This window comes from Lissotriton helveticus, chromosome 7 (genome assembly GCF_964261635.1).
Source record: "Lissotriton helveticus chromosome 7, aLisHel1.1, whole genome shotgun sequence".
Taxonomy (NCBI): domain Eukaryota; kingdom Metazoa; phylum Chordata; class Amphibia; order Caudata; family Salamandridae; genus Lissotriton; species Lissotriton helveticus.
In genome coordinates, this window is record NC_136068.1 from 1898520457 (window position 1) to 1898534714 (window position 14258).

General features: G+C 44.7%; 1 long non-coding RNA gene across 2 annotated transcripts in view; it reads left to right on the forward strand.

Annotated features, from left to right (window-relative positions):
- The first annotated feature begins 469 nt into the window (after positions 1-469).
- The window catches only part of LOC144770863 (uncharacterized), a 180250-nt gene continuing 166461 nt past the window's right edge, over positions 470-14258 (forward strand). For both annotated transcript variants that reach the window (XR_013599059.1, XR_013599058.1), the window contains exon 1: positions 470-1041. This is a non-coding gene — a long non-coding RNA (uncharacterized LOC144770863). The remainder of the gene's footprint in view (positions 1042-14258) is intronic.

The following is a 14258-nucleotide window of genomic DNA, read 5'->3' on the forward strand; positions in this document are numbered from 1 at the left end:
AGCATGCAATGTCACTGTTCCCAAAATCAAAAAAGTTAAATGTGGCGGCAGACGTTTTGTCTACTGTGCAGCACAAAGATGGAACTCTTTTGCTTAAGCCAGTTCAGAGTTTTATGCTTTCTGAAAGGACTTGAAAACATGGATTTTTAATCAATGATCTCTTTCATGACCAGATCTCTGCTTGGCACTGTTGGCTCTTTTCTTTTCCTCTACAGCAAGCAGGGCCTAGACACCCTCGGGCAGTAGTTACGCTATATAATTAATAATTTCATTTAATTGGAATAGGCTGTTCTTGCCTCCTTCTATTATGCCTAAGAACCCTACACTGCAGCCGGCTTGGAGCCAGGGCAGGGGAGTCAGGAAATTCCAAGAACTTCAAAGACCTTCCTAGAAGCTTCTCACACCTTCAAAGTATAAAAATAAAACCTTCAGACTCACCCTTCAGCTTATTACTAGACCTACAGAAGGACTCCCAAAAGACAGCCTGCTGCTGTGACCACCTATTTAAAGCCACTGGGGCGTAACAGGCTCCCACCATCTTGAGCATGCACCAGGACCCAGCCTGAGTGAGTCCTGAACCCCCAAGAGCTCTCAACGTACTCCTGGACCTTTGGTTGTGGTGCTAAAGGTGCCCAGATGCCAAACTCCCAAACTGAGGACTTAGACGAAATTTCTCCAAAAAGTGCTCTGAGAACAACGAGGAGACCGGGACCAATCTGCATTCCTATCTACCCAAGATGCATTGTTGGTAGGATTGACTAAGCGGCTAGTCCTGATAAATTCTTCTCCACAGCAGAATTCAGTTTCAGCGGTCCTTCACCAAAGGAGTATTCCACGTCATGGATAAGTCTTCTGCTACATCCTTCTGCTTTGTCACACTTGAGATTTTTGACTTCCATTTTGGCAACTAAGTCTGTAGGTAAAAATCTTCACTGCGGCTTTGGTCAGTGGCCATCCGAATATGGTGCTCTTTCCTCAGACACTCCTGCTGCCTTGCCCTGTTGAACTTCTGCCTCCTCAGACATTTTTTAAAATCTGAAGGTAAGCTCTGACATGGTCCAATCCACTTCTTGTATCTGAACCACGTTCCATCAGAGTCAGCCTTACGTTTTGACTTTGACCCGGTCTAGCACGACCAGATGTCTGTGGTTGGCCCTTTGATATTTTAGGAGCTATTTTGAACCTTAAACTTTAAACATTTATGACTACGGTTTTACTGATTTGAGTTTCATCATTTTGGTGTCAAATAAATTAATAACATTTAGAAAAAACTCTATTTTTCTAAATTGGTTTGGGATTTTTTTTGTGTTGTGTTTTCACATTATTACTGTTTGAGTGCTGCATAAATAATTTAAACATTGCTGCTAAAATAAGCCTTACTGATTTTTTGGCCAAGCCACCCAGGGTTAGGCACAGTTTAATTTGTGACTTTTTGTGGTTCACCCTACAGGGGATTGTTGCAATTGTTTGACCAGGGCTCACACCCCAGCAACCAACAACCAATTTATCACATGGGCCATTCCAAAATCTACTCTCTTTAGGGTAGACAATGTGATGTTGTTTTTGTCTGGACCATTTCTGCTAAGAAAGATTTGGCAGTGAAAGACAAAAAAAACAAATTACCCCCACACACAGAGAAAAATTCCATGGAGAGGGTCCCTGGAAGGCGTTTCATGGACATTGTACGGGTGTTCCTACGCAACCCCCATGATTTTTTATGCATTCCCAGATTTACCAGAAATAGTTGACCTGGGAATGCACCAAAAAGATATGACTTCCCAGGAGAGGCTTAACAAGAAGAAATAGTTGTATTTATTTTTCAAAAACAAACTCCCCATATGTTGTCCGGTGCCATGGCTGACAGTGCCATCCATCAAATGTCTCCTACATTGACAGGAGCTGCCATAACAGCAGTTCCAGTCAATGTAGAGAGATGTTTGTGGACTGGTGGACATCTCAATATTTGGTGAGTGAATGTCCCTCAGGAATAGCAGAGGTAATATTGTCTTCCATGCCGACGGACTGAAATCTATCCACCAAACTCTAAATCAGCCCCTAACGAAGAACAGGGTTATAAAAAAGACCACACGTTGATTCAAAGTAATAAGTAAAGTCAGGACCACCTACTGAAAAGCAAACTGAATACAAACAAAGGTTAATTAAGCAAAATAGGATCCATTTAAATTCGTTTTTTAGAGAGAGTGATGCTCAAAGGTTATGAAGACTAGTTAACCCAATTCTTGGAGAAGAAAAGAAACACAGAATCAATTGTGTCTCTTCATTTAAGCGCTCAGATTAAATAAGATGTTTATATGTTGGGGTAATGTAAGAGGACAAGTGCCATTGAACATTGCAAATTCAAATGTGTCCACACTGGCTTGTTGTAAATATAGGCTGCGTTGAAATCCATCATAAGAAATGGTACCTAGATCCAAATGGATGTCAGGGTTAATACTTCAATGTGGTCGCTGATTTAGTGCAACCCCTTAAAAACCTTTTCATAAAAAAGGGCCAGTTTCTTGCTGATATCACTTAATTGGACTGTATGATATTGAGGGTAAATGTAATGTTGTAAAAATACTCCAAAACAATTCAAGGCAGGGGCTGCTGGTAAAGGTATGGTCACAGATTTTGTCTCCAGTGGATTAGCCATTGTCGGATGGAAATTGAAAATCTCCTGAGGTGTTCGCTATTTATCGATTGTGATAATTATTGCCTATCATGAGTCTTTAGGAAAAAACATTGTGATTTTGGTGCTTACCACACTAATTATATGAATGCCAGGCATTTGTGCCCAACAAAGGATGGCACGGTTGACCTTCTGATACTACTCACAAAATTCATAATTTCTATATGTAAGGTAACATGAGTTACCAAACATTTCAGAATTGATCAGCTCACTTGTAATGAGGCCCTTAGTCCAGTGTGTGGCCTGGGGTATGGGTCTGAGCTTTTAACTAAATGGTTGGCGCTCTCAGCTTTCATATCATCAGGGATATTTAACACTTGTTTTGTACATACAATTTGTAGACTATTAGACTCAATTAGTGGGGGTTCAAAACGTTTATTATGCATGCAAACCTCTGCAGATTTTTATGCATGGGAAATGTTCAACCTGGATTCCCAATAATGGAGTGGTTTGAGAAATAAATATCTTGTGGGACATTTGTTTAAACATTTAAGTGTCCATTGGGAGACATTTTCTCCTCATGATAGGTCCTTTGCTTGTATCTGGCAAGAATTTTGTATGCAATATGTGAACCCAATTTCAATTTTCATGCAAGGTACCTAAAATTTTATTTTGAAATATTTCATAAAAATATGTGTAATTTCTTACACCCTTGACACAATCAATTGTAGCTACCCTTACTATAATTCAGTGAACGTTAGGATGATTACATAGTACAATATTTTGGTTGTACGAAGGTACAACGCCGGTAATTAAGGTTTAAGGTTTTATTAAATTAGCACAGTTAATTAAAACCATTGCTGTAGAGTATCAACATTAGCGCAATTATCACGTTAAAAAGCAAACTAAGAGAACCATCAAGGTTTAAGTTCCTATACATATAACTAAAAAGGCAATCATGTAGTTACCATTATAATCACAGCCTAAAATAAAATAAATTAATACGGGAATACTAGGCCAGGGGATGGAAAAAGTCTGTGATGAGTTTTTTGGGGGGGGGAACTGGAAGAGCAGGGGCCAAGGAGGGTAAAAAAAGATTGTCCAGGAGTCTCACGTATTTTCCAGTCCTTGCTAGCACTTGTGTGTCTAAGGAAGTAAAGCACAGGGCCGATGCCTCCCAACATGACCTGATGCCCCATTTTAAATATAGGGGTTTTAAAAGAAGTCTTCTGGGAGCGCCGAGGCGGGACAGCAGCACAGAAGATGCAATCTTGATTCGGACCTGTAGTTGCACAGTCTGCAGGCCCCCTCCTCACCTGTTGGAGCCCATCGGTTGAAGGCAGTGGAGCGCAGACCCAGGAGACGCACGAACAATATATTCTTCCGAGCCACTGCGTTCAGATTTTCCAGGAGGTAAGATTGAGGTAAACCAGGGAGGTATGAGTTATTCAGGGGGAGCAAGACGGAGGATGTTTTTAGAGCCTGGGAGTCCATCCGATGGGAAATTTGTCTAACCTGCTTATTGATAACCTTTTTCCAGACTGTGTATGGAATAGTGTCTGTGGTTAGTAATGAGTTGTTGATGTCTAGCGATCTTATGGCCTTTGTGATTTGACGATTCCATGGATTCCCAGGGCTGGCAAGAGTTTCTTTTAGCCAGGCTTTTAGGGTGTTGTCTGCGGCTTTTAGTGTCCTTATGAAGTATTTCAGGGTATCAGCCTCACAAGAAATTTATTTTATTTTTATTTTATATGCTTCTATAGCGCCTGAATAAATCCCCGAAGGGGTATCTCCGCGCTTTTGCTTGCTAATGGATTGTCTTTGAAGGCCCAGCTCCAGTCGTAGTCTTGCCCTGTGGATAAAGTTCGGAAGATGAAAGTTTTTTTTGTAAATGGAAACTTGGACGTGGTCGAGACTGGCAGAGCATGCGCCAGGGAAGGCCCATAATTTAAGGCGGGGAGAACAGTAGCTTTAATCACCTTCAGAATAGGTTCTGCTGAAGGACTACTCATGGACTGGTTAAGTCGGATCAGAGAGTATGTTATTGCTCCTGCTCTCTTTTTCAAGGCAGCTAGATGAGCTGATGGTCTAGAGGACTCGCTAAACCAGACCCCCAGGTAATTATATTTTGAAGTTGTTTTAATCTTTGCTGGCCCGATGTTCCACCTTAAATTTTTCTTGTTCTTGCAACAGCCGAATATCAGAACCTTTGTCTTTTCCTGGTTGATTTCTAAAGTATTAGCAGTATTATATTTATGAAGCGTGCTTAAAGCTCGTTGGAGGCCAGATTTTGCCTGGTCCATTATAACAATATCATCTGCATATTGCAAGATGTGCAGGTTTGTTTTTGCAAGGCCCAATTTTGGCGGAAGGAGATTGCTTTTCTTCAGGAATGTTCCCAGGTCAGCGGTATAAAGGTTGAACAAGAGGGGGGCGAGAACGCAACCTTGCTTTAGGCCGTCTGAGGTTGGAATTTTTTCAAAGACTGTGTTTGGGCCAGTTCTAACTCGCACCCATGTGTTCTTGTGCAAGGAGATAAGGGCTCCTAACAGACTCTGAGGGATCCCCCACTTGTCTAGTTTCCTCCATAAGGTGTTACGAGACACTTTATCAAAGGCAGCGCTATAGTGTATAAAGCAGCAGTAAAGAGGTAGATACATTTTTTGTGCTGCTTGTTGACTCAGGATAGCTAGAGTGGTGATGTTATCTATTTTAGAGGCCGAGGATCGAAACCCTGTTTGAAAATATGGTAGGATGTTGTTTTCTGCTACCCATTTTCTAGCGACCTGAGCAGACAGCGCGCGTATACCTTAGCCTCAAGATCTAATAGGGCAATGAGTCGATAATTAGCTGGAAGAGAGGGATCTCCTTTCTTAAATATTGGGCATAGGATCGAGCCTAACCATAAGTCTGGTAGCCAACAGGTAGTAAACACGTTGTTGTATAAGGGTACCAAAAGCTTGGCCCACTCTTCCAGAGCACATTTGAATACCGCAGATGGAAGGCCGTTGGGCGCGGGAGCGCCATCGTTTTTCATGGCTTTCAGGTACTTTGAGACCTCATCTGGAGTAGTCAGCTCATGGATTTCTTTCTGCGTAGTATCGACACACTCTCTATGTTCGATCTCAGCAGGGTCCACGGTGTCACAGCAGTATTGTTGATTCACATGCTGGGCCCAATCTTCTTCACGAACCGCGTTCCCTCTGTTCTTGTTAGAGGAACAAAGCTTGTTCATGTGGTTCCAGAACTGGGACATGTTTTTTCCCTTTAGCAAGGCAAATATTTTTAGCCACTCATTCTGTTCTTTTTGTCTCCTAGCATTCCATGATGATTTTTTAAAGGCTTTGCGCAGTGCGGCCATATTGTTAGCAGAGTGCGCAGTGCCTTTCGATTTGTGCAGGCGCACAGCCCTCCTTAGGGCTCTTCTTTGGCTGGCTAGCACCGGGTCAGAAGTCTGCTTCGGGCGAGGCCCGTGGGGTCTGTGGTGAGCTTCGGGGCCTGTTAAGAGGTCTCGTAGTTTGACAATGGCTTTGTCCCACCAGTGATGAAAGTCTGTGGGGGCATTGTGCGTGGAGTTTGGAGTTTCTCCCATAAGCCAGGAGCCTACCTTATCAGAACCCGAAGCGCCCCATTTGATTTGTCTGACTAGGGTGTGAAGTTCGACTTGCGTTGAGTGCCCCACTTCAGTTATTTCAGCAGCGGCAGGCACTTGCAGGCCCATTGTTACAGTTAAAGGGTTATGGTCGCTCTCGGTACGAGTGGGGATTTCCATCCTGAATATTTTATTCGCCAAAGATGGTGATAAAAAGATATAGTCAATGGTCGAAAGGTTCTTAAATGTTGGCGACAGTTGGGAACCAGGATTCTGTTCCAATGTGATTTGCTTTGCAGAACGTAAGTTGTAGTTAGTTAAAAAAGTAGTCATGGCTTCTTGCTCTTTAGTTTTGGTGCATGAAAGGGCGTTGGTAGCCAGGTCTCTGATGTTGAAATCCCCTAGTAACAGTACTTCTGCAGAGGAGAATTCCAATAAAAGTTCTTCCAGATGTTTGACCAATAAAGCTGTTGCCATTGATTTTGAAGTTTTGGCTACGTTGTGGTAACAGTTAATTAAGAGCAAGAAAAAACCCATGCCTAAGGTTGAAAGACCGGTAATTAATACCGTCTGCCCTGCCGTTAAGTTCCGATAGATGGGAGTGACCGCGATCTTGCACCTGTGTTTGATGAAAATGGAGAGGCGCCCAGAGGGTCTTCTATAGGAATTAGGCTGGGAAGCTGATTGAAAAAGTTTGTAATAGCCGTGGAGAGGCGATGGAGATAGAGACCAAGGGCCTCATTAGGATGACGGGCGGACTTCGCTCGCCCGTCATCCCATCGTAAATCGGGACCGCCCGCCATAAGGGCGGGGGTCCCAGGGCTGCCATTAGGATGTACCCGCCACAGTGGCAGGCACATCCTGTATTTTCAGCATTGTGGCAGGCGGTGCTCTCTGCACCGCCCGCCACAATGCTGAAAATGCACTTTCACATTGTCATTTACCGAGCGTTGCCTGCCGCTTTGTAAATGACAATGAAGGGGAAGGTGAATACCTCTCCCCTGCTAAGTCCTTGCAATGTGGGGTGCCACAGGGGTCGGCATTAAGTCCGACCCTGTTCAACATCTACGTGGCCCCCCTTGCAAGACTAGTAAGATCTCAGGGGATGGAGGTAGTGTCGTATGCCGACGACACGCAGATTATGGTATCCCTGACCCACTCTGTCAATGAAACCGCATCGAACTTTAGGGCCTGCATGCAACTGGTTGCAGAGTGGATGATTTCCAACTCCCTAAAGTTGAATGGGGATAAGACAGAGGTCCTGGTCTTTGGCAAAGACCAGGGCATGTGGTCAGGTGATTGGTGGCCTCCTTCTCTAGGTAGCTGCCCTATACCTACACAATCTGCCAGGAACCTTGGCGTCATCTTTGACACCAAGCTCTCCATGGAGCTTCAGGTCAACAGAACGGTGGCTACCTGTTGGGGTGTCATCAAGACCCTGAAAAGGATCGTTCACTATTTGTCCCCACAGGCACGGAAACAGGTGGTGATCGCCCTTGTTGGCTCAAGGCTAGATTACTGCAACTCACTGTACGCCGGGGCTAACAAGGGCCTGCTCCAGCGTTTGCAGGTTATACAAAACGCGGCAGCTCGGTTTGCTCTCGCTCTGCCTTGGTTGGCATCTATGACCTTAGCGAGGAAGAACCTCCACTGGCTCCCCATTCCTTCAAGGATTACTTTTAAACTCCTCTGCCTAACATATAAGGCTTTAACTGCAGGCTCGGCTGATGCCCTTGGGTCGCTACTCATTAGATATGTCCCGAGCAGATGCCTACGTTCCAGTGAGCTTAATCAACTGGTAATTCCCAGACCCAAGAAGGCTAGATGGGGGAGCAAAGCTTTTTCCATACTGGCACCTCAGATGTGGAATTCACTCCCCCTGGAAATCAAACTACTGCCTTCCCTCGACCTCTTTAGGAAGTCACTGAAAACTTGGCTTTTTATTAATGCATATCAGTAGGCCCTGCTTCTGTCTGCTAACAGCCTGTTATTTGACTTAGGCGCCTTGACGCCCACTGGGCATAGCTGCGCACTATAAATGATATTTCATTCATTCATTCATTCAGGGGGGTACCACAGGTACCCCCCACTTGCACCCCCACCTGTACTTCACGGGCCCCCAGAGTGAAGACCGCATGCCTTTCCGTGGCGGCATCGCCGCCGTGGAAAGGCACTGAAAACCACACATCATAATATGTCTGGCGGTGTCTATTAGACACCGCCACCATATTATTCCTTTTCCGCCCCGGCCGCAAGGCAAGCGGAGCGGAAAAGCGGCGGACGGTCTTTCCGTCCGCCGTGGTCCCCCCCGCCATCCTAATATGGCGGGGGGGAAATCTGGTTATGATATCGGGCGGATTGCCTCCGCCAGGCTGGCGGTGGCTACCGCCAGCCTGGTGGAGGCAATCCGCCCGATATCATAATGGACCCCCAAGTCTCTTTAAAGCAAATGATATCACTTTTATTCAGAAATTCCACAGCTGATTTGGATGAAAATGTTGACTTTAACCCGGCCACATTCCAGGACGAAATGGTCAGTTTGGAGTCTGACCATTTAGCTTCCCCGTTAGGAGGAGTGCTCCTGGAAGCATGCGGTTGAAGGCTCTCGATCGGAGTACCCATAGCGGCTGTCAGTGGAGTGTGAGACAGGGCGACTGGATTTACAGCTCACCAGACGTTGATTGTTGTTACATGAGATGTTTATGAGGTTATCCGCTTTCGAAGCATCTGGAAGCCAGAGATGGGTTGCACCCCGAGTCCCCTTCAGAACGCTGATGTATGGCCCCACTCAGTCATCCTGAAGAAGAACGTGGGGATATTTTTGTTGTGGAGGAACCCACAGTTCTATGCCCCAGTTTTCAAAGAGGCTGGCTTCCCCAAAGATTGCATCCCTTAGGGATTCCCGAGACCACGTTGTAACAGTTGCTTCTGAACCGCCTTTGCCTGGTATTGAGGCAAACTTAACCGATGTAAGATCTGGCTCTCCAGTCCGTGAGGATCGCATCGGACTACATTAGGACATTGCTCAAACACCCGTGGATCGTATTAAAGGCAGCGACCGCCATTGTTGGATCCTTTATACTTATAAAGTACACCGAGCCTGTCCTGACGCGATCCACTGATTTTGCGTACGAAAAACTGTCGGCCCCTGCTTCCCTCTGGCTACCCAGTCCGTGAGGATGAATGAATGAAAGAAAATTTGTATTGCGCAACTAAAACCCGAAGGCATCAAGGCGCCTATCAAAATAAATCACAAAAAGGCAAAACAGAACTACAGGTATGCTTTAGCAAATAGAAGTGTCTTCAGGGCTTTTCTAAAGGACTGCATAGTGGGAAGGGCCTTGGTTTACATGGGAAGAGCGTTCCACATTTTTGGTGCTATGGTAGAGAAAGCTCTGCCACCCCATTTAACTCTGCGAATGCGTGGTACTGATAGCAGAGACTTGTTGGCGGAACGCACATTTCTAGAAGGGCTGTAGGGGGCCAGAAGAGCACCAATCCCTGATGACCTATTTCTCGCTAAAGCGCCATAGGTCAGGCACATGATTTTAAAGGAAATTCTGTCCTCAATGGGGAGCCAGTGTAACGATTTCCTTGCGGAAGTGGCTGACGCACGTTTGGGTAAATCCAACACAAACTTGGCCGCCGCGTTCTGGACCATTTGTAGACGCTGCAGCAGCCCCCTGTTGAGTCCTGCCTACAGCGCATTACAGTAATCGAGTCGGGAGCCTATGAGTGCAACAACAACTTGCTTTCTTGCCTGCTGGGATAGATAGTATTTGATCTTCCTCAAGATGTGGATTATGCCCCAACAGGTGGAGACTGTTCTATTCACCTGCTGACGCATACTGAGGGTAGGGTCGATCAGGACTCCTAGGTTTTTAGCCAGAGCGGCGAGTACCGGAGGATCCCACTGGCTTACACGAGGACATTGTCCCCACACCCGCAGACCGTTTTCATTTAACAGTCGTCGTTCCTGCATCTATATCTTCAGAGGAACAGGACACACGGGCACCCCAACTAGGTGTCCCCAGCAGCCTCTGGCCCGGGCATCTCTTGCAGCCCCCGATGAACACAATCTTATCACGAGTACCCAGAGGCCTCGTAGAGCCCACATTGAGGCATAATTGGTATTTTACCAGGCAATTACTATGTTTAAGTCCTGATGATGATCCCTTGTAATTAGAGCGCAGGATCGAAACGTCGACCTTTCTTAGTAGACAAACTGTTGACCATTGTTATCATTGTTTGGAGGTTCTAATCTGGGAAACACTGATATTTCTCGACTTTCACAGTGCCCAGATTGCTCACCTCTCTATTGCCTGAAGTACCTTTTCTCTTCATTTACCCTATTCTTGTTCTTTCCCTTTCTATTTCCCACCTCCGAGTACGGTGCAGGATTGTGCCTTACAGCAGAAATTGTGTGTTGTAAAAAATTTATTCTAAACCCAAAAACACTTGAATTAACTTATAAATAAATGTCCTTCCCGGCTGGGTGTGGAAAAATATATAGTAGCCTATTGTGGTCTATATAATCTAAGTACACTACCCCTTTAAGCTTTGGACCCTTGTCTTTTGTAGTAAGATCTGAAGTCACCCCAGCAAGCGCCGGAACGTGATTAAATAAGCGGATAAGGTTGCTTCTGCTGAGGATGTGTTGCGGGCCCTTGTGTACATAGTGAGGAAAAAAGACAAGTTTTACGTCTTTTACCGGACTTTCATATTTCTGTCTCCCTGCTGTTTCAAGTAGAGGTGCGGGGGCCTTAAAATGTTGGGGTCAAACTTCAAATGGATGATTGTTCCCCACCGGTTGGCTTTTCCCTCCCGAGACGTATATCAATTGGGACTGAGGAGGCCTCTGCATTTGTATAGGGTGATCCCAAAGAGTTTTGGTTGGGTCACCTGACGAGTGACACAGAGAACGGCCCGTCAGTTCACCTTCTGTTGTAATTTGGAAGTCTACGTTGGTTTGTTTTGCATTTTCCGGGCCTTTGTTTGGGCTGTTCCATGTGTTTGGTACTTCCCTTAGAGGCTGTGCTATGTTGTTTTGACTGCCCAGGCTTTGGTCTTGAGAAGCTGTTCCTTTAGTTTTTTTTGGCAAAGATCCATACGTTGCCATGGAAGAGTATAGTTCAGTAGTTCCGGATGCCGGGGGCGTTCCCTTAGGCACTTCCTGCGTTAATGGTCCAAGATTGTCAGTGGCGTCTTTATTGTCCATGGGAGTCATTCTTGTCTCAGGGGTTTTCATTTTAGGTTTTGAGGCCAGGTTAAAAATGGGAAAGTAGGAGAGCCCCCTCGCTTCCGAAACTGGCATACTGGATGCCCCTGACCCGTCGAGCCCCGCTCTCCTTTTCCCAAGACGTTGTTTTTTAGATTGCTTTTTAAGTTTCTTTCTCTCCCTCCTAGACAGTGTGTAGTGTCGCCTTTTAAATGATGAAGAGGCAGGTTGAAGTAGAAGTAGCAGAGGTTTTATTGTAAGCTTCAATCTAAAGACCTCATCCTCCAGAGTCCAGCTGACAAATGGCCTGTTACTAAGGCCTTACATTCTAAGTGACTCCATTCCACATTGGAACATAAAGTCTTAGCTAAACATGGAAGAAAGCTTGTAGTGGAGAATACCACAGCACCTCCCTCCCATCAACAACACATAAAAAACAAACAGTGGGCACAATCAAAATACAAGAGAAATTAACATCTTACTTTTTAGGAAGTAACAAAACCATTTAAGCGCGAAGAACCAACTCTCACCCTCGTGGACCTCCTCACCTCACCAGCAGATGACGGCATGGATGAAGAAGGATTGGTGTCCTGCCTGAAACTATTAGAACGACAGACAACAATCCTACTGAGATTCCAAACCTTGTGTTCTTGAGTTCTGATAGCGTTCCCTAGCACTTTAATAACTTTTATAGGTTTACTGAATTTGGAGACTTCAAACTTCCTTTCAGGTAACTTGATCCTTACCACATCCCCCACACACACAACAGTTTTTTTAACAGCCTTCCTTTCATCATACTCACACTTCCTTCTAACCATTTTCTCTAACTCCTTCTCTTTCCAAGTAGAAGAATCACGTGTGTCATCCCAAGAGCCTGCAGCCTGGTCAAGTTTACGTAAAACCCAAGAGGGTCTGAGAGGAGTACAGGCAGATCTACCCTTGAACAAAATGAACGGAGTAACACCAGTGGAAGAGTGTGCGGTGAATCTGTATTCACAGACTTTCTTTTCTACGGCCTCCTCCCAACAACACCTAGAAACAAGAGCTAACTGCATCGCTTCCTTAAGAACTTTAATGAATCTCTCAACAACACCGTTGCTTTCCGGATGATATACAGCAGCACGCTTGTGAACAATGCTTCTCTCACTCAAAAACTTCTCTACAAGAGTAGAGGTGAACTGCACACCATTGTCAGTAAGAACGGAACTTGGTAATCCCTCAAGAGCAAATAGTCCATCTAGGAACGAGACGACTGAAGCAGAATCTACACGAGATACAATCTTTATGAAGGGCCACCCAGAAAACATATCCACACATACCAGAACATATCTATCCTGACTATTCACCTTGACGGGACCCAAAATGTCCAAAGAGATATCTACCCACGGACCCTCAGATTGTTTTCTGATGATCATGGGTTGAGTCCTGCATTTCAAAATCTTATCGCTAGAAGAACACTGCACACAATCACAAACCAATCTTTCAATTTCCGTGTCCATGGCTGGCCACCAATATACGCCTCTGACTCTCGCCTTGGTCTTGGCAATACCCATGTGACTAGAGTGTGCAAAATCAATCATTTTTTGACTTAGTTTCACTGAAGGTATGGGTCTACTCCCTCTAACCAACAAACCATTTAGCACAGAGAGTTGATCCTTCACACACCAAAACCCTTTAATTTCTTCACTACAGTCCTTTTTTGGCACCAACCATCACGTAGAAATCCAACAACTAGTTGAAGAATCGGGTCAGAAACTAATTCAGAAGTCCATTCACCCTCTGTGATCACGCCTTGTGTGACAACACACACTTTAAAGTTCTCAAAAGAATCTTCATTACCAACAGAGGTATCATCCAGGTCCTCGGCCACGTCATCTCCCGTGAGCCTTGATTAACAGTCCGCAAGTATGTTGTTTGAACCAGGTAAATAAGAAACCTCAAATTCAAAATCCAGAAGGCTACCATCCATTTTCTTATTCTATGCGAAATGCAATCTAAACCTTTTTTACCAAAAACCTATTTAAGAGGCTTATGATCCGAAACAACCGAGAAGCTCTTACCCCACACAAACTTCTTAAGTTATGAGCCCAGTACACAGCTAACCCTTCTTTCTCAACCACCGAGTAATTGCACTCGGCACCTCTTAAAGGTCTGGAAATGAAAAGGATAGTGTTATCTACTTTCTCACCTTTTTGTAGAAGCACAGCACCAATACCTTTACAGCTTGCATCAGTCATGATGAAAGAATCTTTAGCGGGGTCAAAACTAGCCAAATCTTGAGCGTGACTAAGACAGCTCTTGATGTGATCATATTCAAGTGAACAATATTTGTCCCAGAGAAATTCTTGGCCTTTCTTCAACAAGTTCCTCATTTTTTCTGTCTTTTGGGCAAATCCAGGAACAAACTTGTTATAAAATTCAGACATCCCTAGAAACTTCACCAATTCATCCTTACAGCTAGGGTACTTCAGGTTGGAAATCGCTTCTACTAAAGACGGTTTGGGTTTGATACCAGAGCTAGAACTAAATGTCCTAAATATTCAATCGTCTCTACACCAAGCTTACACTTGTCAAGTCGAAGAGTGAGACCTGCATCCTCTAGTCTTTCCAAGACTTTAGAGATTCTTTCATCATGTTCATCACGATTTATACCATGTACTAAAATATCGTCCTGATAAACTTTGATGCCTTTAATTCCAACCAAAACACCCTCCATCACTCTTTGGAAGACAGAGGCAGCTGATATTAGCCCGAATGGCATCCTGAGGAATTTGTAGGTACCAAAGGGAGTAATAAATGTGGTAAACTCCTGACAAGAC